General features: G+C 40.8%; 1 protein-coding gene across 1 annotated transcript in view; it reads left to right on the top strand.

The window, feature by feature from the left end:
• The first annotated feature begins 1,634 nt into the window (after positions 1–1,634).
• The window catches only part of SERTAD2 (SERTA domain containing 2), a 116,086-nt gene continuing 101,924 nt past the window's right edge, over positions 1,635–15,796 (top strand). Inside the window, exon 1 of the mRNA XM_053588566.1 lies at positions 1,635–2,240. The gene's annotated coding sequence lies outside the window, so the exon portion shown is untranslated. The remainder of the gene's footprint in view (positions 2,241–15,796) is intronic.

The following is a 15,796-nucleotide window of genomic DNA, read 5'->3' as shown; positions in this document are numbered from 1 at the left end:
TCAAATGAGTTATGTCATAAGAAAGTGTGTTTTGTATGTGAGTTATATATGCTTGCATAATTCTTTCCAAAATAAACTATGTCACACTTACTTTAAAAAAAAAAAAAAGAAAAAAGAAAGAAAATGGATGTTGAGTATTCTGAGCGAATTTTAATAGAAATACAATGTGTGATTTGCCTTTCCTTGATTTCTCTTGACAGGAAACAATTGTCTTAAGTCTCAAATAATGTGCCCGAATGCACTGGTGGGTTTTTGCCAGTGTAACTGCTTTAGTGGGCATTTCTAGTCAGGTTTATTAGCGACTACAGTTATAGTACTTCTAAGCACAAGGATGTGGAAAGGGTTAAGGTCTGTAAATTGATTACTGGACAGTAGCCAAGAAATTGAGAAAAGCTACAGCTCCCGGAGTCAGCTGTGGGAAGACGTAGTAGTAGTGGGCGCTCCTGAGCATTGCCTTCAGGGTTCAAGGTGAGCAAGTGGGAGAAAGAGCCACGGTGCTGGAGGGAGGTTGGGAGGAAGCTAAGGTCTATACGTGTATTTATACTCGCCCGCCCATACCAGGTTAAGAAGTGCCTTTTCCAGAAACTCAATAAAGAAACGGTATGTATTCAGGAGCTGTTTCAACCCCTCCACACCCTACCCTGACTTCCCCACAATCCAGGAAAGCAAGGAGGCAAATGTCATTGCCAATCCTCCCGTCTCTGGCTTTCAGCCTCTCAGCTTCCAGAGCACAGCCCCACTAGACTTCACTAGGAGCTTTCTCCAAGAGTGGGCACTGATTGGACGTGGGGCCAAGTTCAGATGCTTTTCTCCCAACCTGGTCTGTCCTCCGGAAGTGGGGTTTGGCCGCAGGGCTCCTCGGCAGCGCCAGGCAGAGGCTGAGCAGCAGCAGCAGCCTGTTGTAGGCTAAGAAGCCAGCCTCCGCCGCCTCCTCCTCCTGCCGGCACGAAGTCGGCAGCACAGCTAGTCCCTACAGCTGTCACGCAGCCAGCAGCGCGGCCCGTGCCCCTCCCCGCGCGGCCCGGCCCTCACACTGTTATTTGCGTGACTGACCCAAGCCGGGCGGGAGGGAGGGAGGAAGGGAGGGCCGGCAAGGAGGGGGAGGGCGTGCGCCCGCCCGCTCCTGCCCCTCGGGCTCGCTGCCGCAATCTTCTCTTCTTCATTGGTTAGTCGCCTGCGTCTATCACTCCCACGCGGCGCTCCGATTGGCAGAAGGCGCACTTCTGGAGCGAGGAGGACAGAGAGACTCCACCGGGCTCTGGTGCCTCGCCTTTCCCTCCACCCCCCAATTTCAACGTCCACCCACCTCTCCCCACCCCCCTACTCCACTTCCCCCGCCCCGTTAGCGGCAGTGTCCTTAGAAGACTCATTGGGCCAGGGGGGAAGCCAGCCGCCTATCGAGCCGCGCCGCCATTGGCCAACAGCCACGTCCGTCGGAACAGCGAGTCTCCCCATTGGGTACTTCGCTGCGTTCCCGCCCCTCGGCGCCTCGCCCTCCGGTCGCCACCTCCCCTCCCGGCTCTCCCTCGACCCCCTTACCCCGCCCGTCCCCGCAGCTTCTCCCCTGTCCAGTTGGGCGGGGACTGCTGTACGACTCTGTAAAGTCTGTGAGTCACTGCACAACCCATCAATCCAATTACATGTCTTGAGCGAGCCGAGCAGGCTGTGCTGCCGCCCGCCGCCGGTTGCCCCGCCGCGGCCGCCCTGCTCGCAGCGCCCCTCTGATCCATGGCTGTCTGTCTGTACTTGTTACGGAGTAACATCCTCCTCCTCCTCTTTGGGAGCCGCGGCAACTTCCCCTCAGCCAGCCTCCTTCTCTGCTTGAGGACTGCAAAGGCATGGGATAGACCCAGAGCCACTTCTCTCTGTCTCCCCTACAGTCCTCGCTCCATTCCCCTCCTTTAAATTAAAGTCTGTTCCTCGCTCCTCGTCGTTTTAGAGATTTGTCAGTCTGCTGTTTCCCCTGATTTTATTTTCCCTGCCTGGGGCAAGGGCTCGTAGGGGCCAGTGGGTTTATTTTAGGGAGAAGGCATTCCACCCTCTCCCTCCCCCCGTTTCTCCTTCCTTGTCGGCCGTGACTTGATTTCCCTGCTGCTCTCGGCTCCCACCCTTCGAACTCACACCGTCCTGCGCTCGAGTGACGCACAGACACCCCCAGCCCACAGCCCAGACGTCCCCTCCCTTGCTGCCACCCTGACCCGTCTGGGAGCTGGACCAGGTGCCGACTTCTTCGCAGAGGGGTGAGTACCGTATTGGGTTATGGGGGTATCTGGGGAAACGTGGCGGCCAGTCCACTTTGGGGAAGGGCAGGGATCAGGATGTGGGCTGGAGGCTCCTGGTCCGGCGTGGATTTGAGGTGGCGACTCCCTCCCTCGCTTCCTCCCTCCCTTCCCACCTCGCTCCCTCCCTCCCCACCTCGCTCCCTCCCTCCCTACCTCGCTCCCTCCCTCCTTCCCTCGCTCCCTCTTCCCCCGCCTCTCGACTCCTTATACACGAGCCTTGCTGTGTTTCTAGGTATTGCCAGACTTTCACCATCGGGGCGTTATAACGCTTATAAAATAATCAGTGATGGCATGCTTTCTGTCTGTAGGATGCTTAGTGAGCGGTAATAGTCAGCAATGTGATCTCATAGACTTTATGACCTGCAAAAAGTGTAAAACGGCTGATGGGTGCATTTTCCTCTAAATCAAAGTTAAACTTTTATTCAGTAAAGGCAAAGCAAAAGATATCTTTAATTTGAACACCTGTGATAGAGCAAGGGCAGACGGGTTGCCTACAGGCATTGTTTAGTATTTTTATTTTGAAATAGTTTTATGGGTTTCCTTTTGAAAAAATATAAATTCAGTATTAAAGGTTATGAATTCTTCGAACCTGTTGGAGGAAAGCAAGGTAAGATGGAAATCCAGTTTGACACTTCATCTTTACTTCATCTCTGTTCTAGGAAGGCCTTAGAACACAAAATTTTTTAAGTCTCACTCACTAGATACAGTAGAAGGAGTATGTTAAGGATATCAGAGAAATACGGATTACTTTTCTTTTGATATCCATCATTGTGTACTTGATTGCTCTTTAAACAGTGTCATTCTATAGAATTTTGTAAAATTTTTACTTGGTTTCTAAATATTTGCCAGTATGTGCTTTATAAGAATGTTGCCTTATATATCTTTAGTATTTAGTGTGAGATAAAAGTAAAAATTAGGAGAAATAGTTGCTCTGAGTTTGCTTCTGAGGCTGCTTTTTAGAATTCACCGGTTTTATAATGTTATTACTCTTTTTGAATCAAGTTCTGGGCTAGTTGTCCACAAGATTCAAATTCAGGCCAAAGCAAACATGTTTTGAAATATTAAAGTACAGGAAAGGCCTCTTAGTAGTTCATTCTCTCCTTCTTTTTCAGACTAACCAGAATAAGTTGTTACTAAATTTAATTTTAAAGAATAGACTGTTCCTGTACTGAAATCTGCCAAGTTGCTACAAAAGATTTCTTTTTAAAGAGCAAAAATGTGTTTATGATCAGCTCAAAGTAGTAAAGTTGAAAATGTCTTAAATATTTGTCATTAGTTCTCAAACCTTTCAAAGTGTTTCAGGAAGACTTACACAAAGCCTTTTGAGTTGTTTAATACATTTTATCATGTGACCTTTTTCATGAGCATAAAATGGAATCATTGAAAGGCCTCATAGCACAGGGGAACCCTGCTGCTTGAGTTTGAATATTACCACCTTCCCTCACTGGCTGTGTGTGACCTTGGGCAAATTTCTCACCTGCCTGTGTGGGGTTTTGCGTTTAAATGAGGACAGCTTCTCCAGGCATCCTTTTAAGGATAAATGAGTTTACCTGTCACAGAGAGCTCTATTTAACTGCCCCATCATCATCTCCAGTCACAGAAATGGTGTCTGGTATAGTGATTAAGAGTAGGGCCCCTGGAACCAGATTCTTTCTATAGGTTCAAGTCCTAGCTTTTCTTGGTTGACCAAGACTGGTCAAGTTAACCTCAGATTTATCTGTAAAATGGGAAAAATAGTAAAACGAAATTCATAGGGTTATCTTGAGAACAGAATGAGTTAACATATACTTGACTAGGGCGGCACCTGTGGCTCAGCGGGTAGGGTGCCGGTCCCATATGCCAGAGGTGGCGGGTTCAAACCCAGCCCCGGCCAAAAAAAAAAAAAAAACATATACTTGACTAGTGTTTGGTACATCTTTTTTCAAGTTTAACTCTGGTATTTTCCTTGTATATCTTGAAATCTGGGTGACTGTATTTTTAAAAGTAAATTTTATAAGGAATTGTTGGAGAATAAGGAGAATTTTATCAATATACTTGATGTTTTATGAGATTTATACTTTCCAACTAGAGTCTGTGTAAGTCTTTAAGAAACTTAGTTATTGAGTGAGTTGAGTTGACCCCTCTTTCCTTTAACCTTGCATAATAGAATATATATACTTCTAAGTATAGCACGTATGAGACGTTTGCTATTGTCTGTGGTTTTCTTCTAAGCAGAAAGCTCCTTGAAGGTAAGAATAGTGTTTCATTCATAATTTAATCTCCAATGCCTAACAGAGTACCTGGTAATAAAGAAGATTAATGAATGCTTGTGGAATTAATTAAATAATGTTATTATTCAGTTGCTTGAGTATTTGAATTAACATTATAAGTGATATTGTGGAGAATATTATTATTTGTATTGTTGAATTGAATTTTCACTTTCTCCATTATTATTTTACAAATAGAGAATAGCTGAGGGAAGTCACAGTATAATTTACCTTTTACTATTTAATCCATTTATTGAAAAATGGTTACTATGCTAATCACTTTTCATTTTGGATATTAAATAGAAATTAGTATCCAAAATAGATATCAGGTATCTTACTTTGGTATCTGACATGTCCATTTTTTAAATCATACAACTTTCTGACACACTTTTTGTCATCAAATTGGACGTTGTCATTAATCAATATGAATTATACAAATTAGATTTGGAATGTCCCACATAATATGATACATGTATGTGGGTCATTATGGAAAGTTTTGAGCACATAAAAATCAGGAAATGTAAAATCTACACAGATAGAAACTAATGAAGCTCTCTCAGAGACACCAATAAGCCAAGTAAGTCGAAACTTACTTAGGTGATTCAGGTGCTGTTGACTGTTACTTGGAAGTGAAACAATGGACTGTAACACAGTCTGTCTCAAAACATTTGTAGTGACCCACATACTACTATCTGCTTCAGAATTAATAATTATAAAGAGAATTTATCAACTAACTACTATGAAAATAAAATGGCATCATGTTCTTGGGGAACAAAGCCTTATTTCTCTTTCCATTCAAAAGTGAAGCTCTTCAAAAAATAAATAAATACATACATAGATAGACAGCAGCCCCAACCCCAGAGTCCACTCCACCTGGGAGAGGGGGATCCCTATTGCCCTGCCCACGGAGGACCCACAAGGCCCTTACAGGGTCCACAAGTGCCTGAACACCTGGGTCTGTGGCCACGTATGTGTAGGATAATAAAGCCTGGGTTTTGACCCCCCCCAAAAAAAAAAAAAATAGAAAAGTGAAGCTCTTCCTCTTGAGCAGTCTTAATGCATAATTAGCTATTGAAATAGCTGCACTATATATATGATAGAGATCATAAAGGAACTATATGTAATTAGTAAATAAAGCACTTACACTTTAAACTTCACACACTTAACAGGTGTTACACAATTAGAGAATATTGTTTTTAAAATAAAATTGATGGGGCCTGCCACCTGCTTAATTTATATAATCATTCTATTTTACTTGTCAATAACTTCAGTTTAATTACTGTGCCCTTTGAAGTCATAAACTGCCAAAATTATCTTTTATGAGCAATCTTAGTAACAAAATCTGAATACTAATCTACTCAAAAGTATTACAGGATTCCATAACATTGTTAAAACTTTTCAAATGTGCATATGAAATACCTATATTTATAATGTGAGCAATTTTATGTACATAATCCTTTGTTTAACCAAATCATCTGTTATCCAGTTTGTTGAATACATTGCATTCTCATTGGCTAAAACAATTAATTCAGAAAACTTGTCGCTTTTTTCTTCACATGTTTACAAAGCAGCTATCTTCACATGTTTTCAAAGCAGCTAATCTAAAGTGAAACTTTAAAAAGTAATAATTTATAAGCACTTAGAAAGTACACTTAAGTGTCTGGAAAATGGAAGGTCCCTTTTTTTTTTCACTTGACACATTTTAACATGGCATTTATTCCATAGCTCACATCTCTTAACCTTTTTTGCGAAGGCATTTGGGTATTGGTTAGTATTTTACAGTCATATACAATATCTCCAACTTTAAAAAAAGCAAAGTTTGTTATGAATAATTATTTGGAAAGAAGAGCAAGAAGGGGTAGACATAACTTTTGAGGCTTATGTTGTTCATCCTTGTCTTCTGATATTAGGAAAATGAATAATTATGCATAAAGTCTGTCAATCATCAAAAGAAGAGGAAAATAACATACACATTATGTAATGACATAAACTCAGAATTAAAGTCCATGAAGTTCTATACTGCATGATGCTACAGTTCACCACGTGACCTTGAATTTTATACTTCACCACCACTCTCCATGTGTGAAAGCAGTTACCCTGTGTTCACTCATAGAGGAAGTTGTAGGGGTCAGATGTAAGTGCTTTTTAAAAGCATTCGAGAAGGACAAAATGTAAGCAAATACAAAGTAAACATTAGCATTCAGAAATGAATACTTGTTCATCATTATTTGAAAATTGTTAACCTCTCAGATTTTTTATCTAACATGTATTTTTCCTTTTTTTTTTTTGATTTTGGCCAGGGCTAGGTTTGAACCTGCCACCTCTGGCATATGGGACCGGCGCCCTACTCCTTGAGCCACAGGCGCCGCCCTGTATTTTTCCTTTTAATTTTATATTTGAAGAGACTTCTTATTGATGTGTTCACAGAAATATCTAAGATAACTTTTATAGAAGTAAGGAACTTTAATTCAATGGGGGTTTAAATAACACTGAGTTTTGGTACCTCCAGGGTTATAGCAGGTGTTTATATTTTGAGAACAAATTTTAGATATCTGAGAGAGAATACCTTTTATTTAGTTACAGTTTGTAAAACTTGTATTCGATTGCAGGAAAAAATATTCAGACTTCTCAGATTCCATTAGAAGAGAAAAATTAATTATATTATCTACTTTTAACTTTAAAAAAGATTACTTAGCCGTAGGATCCTTCAAGTAGATCCTTATTTATTTATTTATTTTTGAGACAGAGCCTCAAGCTGTCGCCCTGGATAGAGTGCTGTGGCATCGTAGCTCACAGCAACCTCTAGCTCTTAGGCACAAGCGATTCTCTTGCCTCTGTTTTTCTAATTTTGCTAGAGATGGGGTCTCACTTTTTGCTCAGGCTGTTCTTAAACCCGTGAGCTTGAGCTACCTGCTTAAGCTTTGGCCTCCCAGAGTGCTAGGATTACAGGCCTGAGCCACGGTGCCTGGCCACTATTTATTTATTTTTGAAACAGAGATGCACCCAGTCGCCCTGGGGTTGAGTGCCATGTCAACATAGCTCATAGCAACCTCAAACTCTTGGGCTCAAGTGATTCTCTTGCCTCAGCCTCCCCAGGCATGATAGGTGGCTGCTACAACGCCCAGCTATTTTTAGAGATGGGGGTCACACTCTGGCTGAGGCTGGTCTCCAACTCCTGAGCTCAGGCAATCCACTTGCCTTGGCCTCCTAGAGTGCTAGGATTATAGGCATGGGCCACCACACCCGGCCACATATTATCTACTTTTAAATTTCAAAAAGATTACTTGGCTATAGGATCCCAGTGAAATATACACAGAGTACAATGGCTTGAAATAGTTAATTTTTTTTTTTTTTAGGAAGGTGAATAAAGGCTTATGTGGAAAGACTGTTTTTTTGTTTTTTGGTTTTTTTTTTTTGAGACAGAGTCTCACTTTGTCTCCCTTGGTAGAGTGCAGTAGCATCATAGCTCACAGCAACCTCCAACTCTTAGGCTTAAGTGACTGTCTGGCCTCAGCTTCTCGAGTAGCTGGAACTACAGGCGCTCGTCACAATGCCTGGCTATTTTTTGTTGCAATTCTCATTGCTGTTTTAACTGGCTGGGGCCAGGTTTGAACCTGCCACCCTCCGAATATGGGGCTGGCTCCCCACCCACTTAGCCACAGGCGCTGGCTGAAAGACTGTATTTTAAGAAACTACTTTTTTTTTCTCTTGCTCCTAAAAATGAATTAGGAGTTTTAAAAATTTTAAAGTCAAAGGCCTAGAATTATCACATTCTTTAGGTTTCTTTGAATTCAGTCTTATTTTTCTCTAATTATTAGCAGAATTGTCACAAACTCATGATGTTATTTTAAGTGGAAATGATATTCCAGTGTAGTCAGAATAATAACAATTAAAACAAGTAAGCCATATAAAGAAATATTTATTCTAACGGATACTAAGAATAGTAAATAGTAATTCTCAAATGTGAGGTTTCTAAGCAGAAAGCAACTTTTATTTATTTTTTATTTTTTTGCAGTTTTTGGCCAGGGTTAGGTTTGAACCCCTCACCTCTGGTATATGGGGCTGGGCGCCCTATTCCTTTGAGCCACAGGTGCCGCCCTATTTTTTCTTTCTTTTTTATTTTTTTTGCAGTTTTGGCTGGGGCCAGACTTGAACCCGCCACCCCGTGTATATGGGGCCGGCACCCTACTCCTTGAGCCATAGGCACCGCTGAGTAAGCAACTTGTAAAAATATATTGTCCTGGCTCGGCACCCGTAGCGCAGTGGTTACGGCACCAGCCACATACACCGAAATTGATGGGTTCGAACCCGGCCTGGGCCAGCTAAACAACGGTGACAACTGCAACAAAAAATAGCTAGGTGTTGTGGCTGGTGCCTGTAGTCTCAGCTACTTGGGAGGCTGAGGCAAGAGAATTGTTTAAGCCAGCGATTCTCAACCTGTGGGTCACACCACAGGAACTGTATTAAAGGGTCACAGCATTAGGAAAGTTGAGAACCACTGGGTTCAGCCCAAGAGTTTGAGGTTGCTATGAGCTGGGATGCCACAGCACTCTACTGAGGGCAACATAGTGAAACTCTTGTCTTAAAAAAAAAAAAAAAAAATATATATATATATATATATACACACACACACACACTGTCCTTTTGTCCTTACTATTCAAGAGCCCACAAAAACTAAAAACAAATCTAATTTTGTTTTGAATTTTGAATTTAAAGTCCCTGTTAATGTTTATGATGTTTGGTGGTGGTATGTAAAATTCTCTTTAGTATTGTTTACTTTTAATATATTAAATAAAATGACCAAAATAATCCACCTTTAATTTAAATTTTACCTGGTTTTCACAACCATCATCATCTTCTTTTTTTTTTGAGACACAGTCTCAAGCTGTCACCCTGGATAGAGTGCTATGGCATCATAGCTCACAGCAACCTCCAACTCGGGTTCCTCTTCCTTGGTTTTTCTATTTTTAGTAGAGACAGGGTCTTGTGTTTTGCTCAGGCTGGTCTTGAACTTATGAGCTTAAGCTATCCACTGGCTTCAGCCTCCCAGAGTGCTAGGATTACAGGTGTGAGCCACCGTGCCCAGCCATCTTCTTTTTGTTGTAAAATTGTTTTTCAGTTTTCTTAATATTCTTACATGAGTTTGTCTTTTCTTTTTTTTTTTTTTTTTTTGTAGAGACAGAGTTTCACTGTACCGCCCTCGGTAGAGTGCCGTGGCGTGACACAGCTCACAGCAACCTCTAATTCTTGGGCTTACGCGATTCTCTTGCCTCAGCCTCCCAAGCAGCTGGGACTACAGGCGCCCGCCACAACGCCCGGCTATTTTTGGTTGCAGTTTTTGGCCGGGGCTGGGCTTGAACCCGCCACCCTCGGCATATGGGGCCGGCGCCCTACTCACTGAGCCACAGGCGCTGCCCGAGTTTGTCTTTTCTTTTAATGCAGCATCTTTTACATATATATATATCTCACTGTGTCACCCCAGGTAGAGTGTTGTGGCATCACAGCTCACAGCAACCTCAAACTTTTGGGTTTAAGCAATTCTCTTGCCTCAGCCTCCCAAGTAGCTGGGACTATAGGCGCCCGCCACAATGCCTGGTTTTGGTTGTAGTTGTCATTGTTTGGCAGGCCCAGGCTGGGTTCAAATCCACCAGCTCCAGTGTATGTGGCTGGCGCCTTAGCCACTGAGGCCGGGCCAGCATCTTTCTTATTAATATTTTGTTTTATCTTCTTTCTATGAGTTGCTGGAATTCTTTTCTCCTGATCATAGTGTTTGTTTTGTTTTGTTTTTTAGCTCCTTTTGTGTTCGCCTCTGTCTAAAGTATGAAATAAGGGTTTTCATTTATTTCAGTCTTCTTTATGAGACTGATGAAAAGATCTTCTATATGGAAAATTTGCTTTACCTTATCTCAAAAGATGAATTCTCAGTCTTATCTACACAAAACATAAGGGAGCACTTTATAACTTAAGACCAAGTTTTAGCAAATATGAGGTGGTGATAAGGGAGAAATGTAGCATGTTTATTGTTTACTGATTTTCTGTTCATCTATTTTATGTGAGGAGACTCATGGAATTTTTTTCTGTTCACATTACCTTGAAATGTCTCAGACATCCAAGCTTTTTTTTTGAGACAGAGTCTCACTTGGTCACCCTTGGTAGACTACTATGATGTCATAGCTCATAGCAACCTCAAACTTTTGGGTTCAAGCTGGGACTACCGGCACCTGCCAGAATGCCTGGCTAGTTTTTAGAGACGAGGTCTGGCTCTGGCTCAGATTGGTCTCAAACCTGTGAGCTCAGGCAATCCACCCACCTCGGCCTCCCAAGTGCTGGGATTATAGGCATGAGCCACCGTGCCTGGCAACATCCAAGCTTTGCTTTGCTCCATGCCCAGTGCTCTGGCAAGCTTTGTAAACTTTCTGTGATAACCACTTGTCACCTGACCATGTGGGGAATGGCTTGCCTAAGAGCATCACTATCTATCATCAGGTAGAATGAGCAGCTCCTTTGTTTTGTTTTTAACTCCTTGAAATCAACAGAACTTCAGACTATTTTGCAGTGTTCACCATTGTTGAATGATTAATAGTTCCTAGTGACGTAACCATCAGGTTTATTGTCTTCCATGGCTTCAACTCAAATGAAATGTATTCCTTCGAGTTAACTTTTGTTATGATTTTAAGAATTCTTTTTACCTAGAAAAAACAAAGCCTATGAAAATAAATATGTGTTTTTAAAAATAAAAGATTTACATAAAAATCCTGTGAGTAAAAAGTTTTTCTAAGGACCAAAATCTATTGATCTAGAGAAAAATTTTAATAATTTCTCAAAATACCTGACATTTTTCAGACATTGGTAAGAGTAAACCTTCACGGCAGGTGTCCTCAAACTTTTTAAACAGGGGGCCAATTCACTGTCCCTCAGACCGTTGGAGGGCCGGACTATAGTTTAAAAAAAGCAACCATGAACAAATTCCTATGCACACTGCACATATCTTATTTTGAAGTAAAAAACAAAATGGGAACAAATACAATTCACACTGCTTCATGTGGCCTGTGGGCCGCAGTTTGAGGACCCCTGCTTTACGGGATGGGCGTGGTGACTCACGCCTGTAATCCTAGCACTCTGGGAGGCCTAGGCAGGTAGATTGCCTGAGCTCAGGAGTTCCAGACACTTCTGAACAAGAAAGATCCGTCTCTTAAAAAAATAGCCAGGGAGTTGTGGCCAGCGCCTGTAGTCCCAGCTGCTTGGGAGGCTGATGCAGGAGGATCTCTTGAGCCCAAGAGATTAAAGTTGTGAGACTCTTGTCTCAAAACAAAACAAAACAAAACAAAACAAAAAGAAAGAAAAAAAGAAGACCTTTAAATTTGATTAAACAAAATGAATCCCCTTTTTGATTTAGTCCTTAATGTCCACTGCTGCTTTTTTTTTTTAAACAATTCAAATATAAAGTTAGATACACTGCATTTTGGAGTTGATTAAATTAGAGATTTGCTAGAAATTGTACTTTATAAAATCTGTGCCTCACTGAAGAAGTACCATTGTTTTTCTATACCTGTATCCCATTTTTGGCTTCCATGCCTTTACTCATTCAGGTCACTCAGCAGGTATTTATGGAGTACTTCCTATGGGCCAGGTACTTTTACTAGGTACTTTTACTATGATACAGCTATGACGAAGAATGATAACTATTCCTGCCCTTGTGGAAATTTTATTCCAAAATATTTCAGGGTGTATAGAGCCTTTTATCTCCTATTTAGAGTAGTCATAATGATACATTGTGCAATAATGACGTGAAGTAAGAATTCTTTATATGCATTTTATTCCTTTGACTTGTTATAAAAGGAATCCTAAATCCTAAAACAGGATCCCACTTGGGTGAACAACTTTTATTTGAGTTTGTTTGAAATATTAAAAAACCATAATATTGTTGGTAGTTTCCAACAGAAATCATGAATCATCCTCATTTTCGAACCCTGGAAGATCTTCTAGTGGATGTGTTCTGAAATTTCTCATAGGTTTTTCTTTATACTTCTTAAGTTGTTTCCTCCTGTTCCTTTGTTTTCTTTGTGACAGATCCTGAAGAAAATGGGTAACACTGAAAATTGAACATGGAAAAGTACTCATCTCTGCCATATTGCACAATTAAAAAGAAAACATTAAGTTTGTTATGTCTAATGTACATTGAGAACTTAATTTTTTGTTGCTATGATTGTGCTATAATTTCTTAAACAAATAAAGCCCTTAGTGTTCATTTTCTTTTCTTTTTTTTTGGCCGGGTCTGGGTTTGAACCTGCCACCTCCAGCATATGGGACCAGCGCCCTACTCCTTGAGCCACAGGCGTCGCCCTAGTGTTCATTTTCATTTCAGACATACTATGTGTGTATGGAGTACAAATAACATTAATACAAGAAAACATAATGTATAATGATTTTCATACATACTTAATACCACCAAGTGCTCTAGGATGTCAGAGATTAATACTGGCCACTGTATGCTTATGTTGGCAGCACTGTATATGCAGGTTTCACAATCTTGGTATATCAGTGTCTCACAGCTGTGTTCATGTCACCATCTGGCACTATCTTGCTGAATGGCATTCATTATTATTGTTGTGTGTTTTGTGTGCCATCACAAGAATGTCGGAACTTGATTTACAGCAATGAACGAACATCTGTAAATTTCTTGTTAAATTTGGCAAATGGAAGTGAAATCAGGGACATGTTCGTCTTAAGTTTATGGGGATAATGCCTTGAAGAAAACAGCAGTATACAAATGGATTAAACATTTTTTCTTTGTTTTTTGAGACAGAGTCACTATGTCACCCTTGGTAGAGTGCTGTGGTGTCATAGCTCACAGCAACCTCAAACTCTTAGGCTTAAGTGATTCTCTTGCCTCAGCCTCCCGAGTAGCTCGGAGTACAGGCGCCCACCACAATGCCCAGCTATTTTTGTTGTAGTTCTCATTGTTTAGCTGGCCTGGGCCAGGATTGAACCCGCCAGCTTTGGTGTATGTGGCTGGCATGGTAACCACTGTGCACGGGCGTCGAGCTGGATTAAACAATTTTCTGAGGGGAGAGAAAGGGTCATTGATGAAGAGAGGTTGGGGTAGCCAGTAACTGGTAGAACTGATAAAAATATTGCAAGAATTTGTTAAATTGTGTGTCAGAATCATTGGCTGATTGTGAGAAGCATGGCAGACCAAGTAACTATTGATAGAGAAACAGTTAGGAAAATCTTAACTGAAAATCTTAGCATGAGAAAGGTATGGCTCTTGCATCAAGACAATACACCAGCTTTGCTTACATGGCATTGTCTTTTAGCCAGCAAGCAAATAACTGTATTGGAACACCCTCCCTCCTCACCTGATGTGGCCCCCAGTGACTTTTTTCTTTACCTGAAGATAAAAGAAATACTGAATGGAAGATATTTTGATGACATTCAGGACATCAAGGGCAATATCAGAGATCTCTGATGTCCATTCCAAAAAAGAGTTCCAAATTGCTCTGAAGGATGGACGAGGTGCCGGTGTCGGTGCATTGCTTCCCAAGGGGAGTACTTCAAAAGTAACTGTAATGATACTCAGCAGTGAGATATGTAGCACTTTTTCTAGGACAAGTTTGTGAACTTAATTGTCAGACCTTGTATAATGATATTCATAGTCCAGTTGATGACAAAAGATCTCCACGTGATAATTAAATCTCTTGTCTTAGGCAATATGTGGATTAGCTTACTGGGAAGTCTAGGGTAGGCTACTATAGTAAGTCTAGTTCAGGTTAAGTGGACTAGCCTTCTAGAAGTTCTGGGTGGCCTTTCTGGGAATCTGCTCTTTTTAAGTCTGGGCAAAGGTGGTTACTAGTCCTTCTTTGTGCCCCAGATGGTGAAGGGTACGTGTAGTGACTATTGTGGTGGCTCAGGAATGAAGGGGAGGAAAAGGAGTGGAACACACACCCTACCCATTTATGACGGTCACTAACTATCCCCTTGGGAAGCAAAAACTGCACATGTGGACGCAGCATGGAGGTTCTTGGAAATAAAAATTGTTCAGTAGCTTTGAAAAGCCTGGTGTCCTGAGCCTGAGGGGAGTTTCCTGAAAAATGGAAGAAGCACCTGAAGGGGAGGATGGAAGAGAATTGGAGGCTTTTGACGGTTATTAAAAATGTTTTCTTTCTCACTTTTGCCCCAGGCAGCCCTGCCTGCAAAATGGGTATACTTTGGTCCTAGTATGACAAACTTAGGAAGTCTGTCCATACTGCTATAATTGTGGATGTGATATTTCTAAATTGTTTTGCTTTGGAATTAACTTAAATTCTTGATGTTTGTGTGTATTTAAATTCTCAAACATAAATACTATATGACTTTGGCTTTTGTTTTTATTTTCCTAGATATTTGAAAATATTAAGAATATCTGTTTTTATAGCCGGGCATTGTGGCGGGCACCTGTAGTCCTAGCTACTTGGGAGGCTGCGGCAAGAGAATCACTTAAGCCCAAGAGTTTGAGGTTGCTGTGAGCTGTGATGCCCCAGCACTCTACTGAGGGGGACAAAGTGAGACTCCGTCTCAAAAAAAAAAAAAGAATATCTGTTTTTAGAGTATAGATGTTTGTTTATTTGGACCTAAATCTAAGATAGTAGACTATGAGTGCTTGTCTCTTAGATTTAAATTCAGGTGAAAAATATATAAAGAGTCAATATTAATTTTATCTGTTAATGAAAGCATTTGGATAATTGTATGGAAATTTCCTTGGTTTTTTATTTTTTTAAATAACAATCTTTGTGAAGCATTTCTTTTCCTGAATACTGTATCTCTGCTGGAACCATCATCACTTAATCTATTTGATTCAAAAGGCCACCTAGGGTAATTATCTTAGTTATCTTGATTGTTGTGATGATTTCAAGGGTGTGTACATATGTCAAAACTTATCAAATTGTACATTTTAAATATATGCACTTACTGAACATCAATAAAACTTTTTAAAAAGCTACCTGGGTTATAAGGTATATTTTCAAGATAAAATCCCTATTATAAGAATTATATATTTAATATTTGCTATTTTTTATTTCTTTATTTTATCTGTCCCATATCCCACACATATATATTTCGAGTAAGAAAGACAAATAGAACTGAGGGCCCTTGTGCCAACTGAAATTTAGATACAGGACCTTAGAGAGCTTTTACCATTTGTAAGACTCACTGGAATATCTTTAAGTAATTTGCACAAATTTGGATTTGGAGAATTGGAGTTGGGTATTCTTCAAGGAATCCTTTCCTTAT

This window comes from Nycticebus coucang, chromosome 4 (assembly GCF_027406575.1).
Source record: "Nycticebus coucang isolate mNycCou1 chromosome 4, mNycCou1.pri, whole genome shotgun sequence".
In the NCBI taxonomy this organism is placed as follows: domain Eukaryota; kingdom Metazoa; phylum Chordata; class Mammalia; order Primates; family Lorisidae; genus Nycticebus; species Nycticebus coucang.
This window is presented reverse-complemented; position numbering and strand designations above follow the sequence as displayed.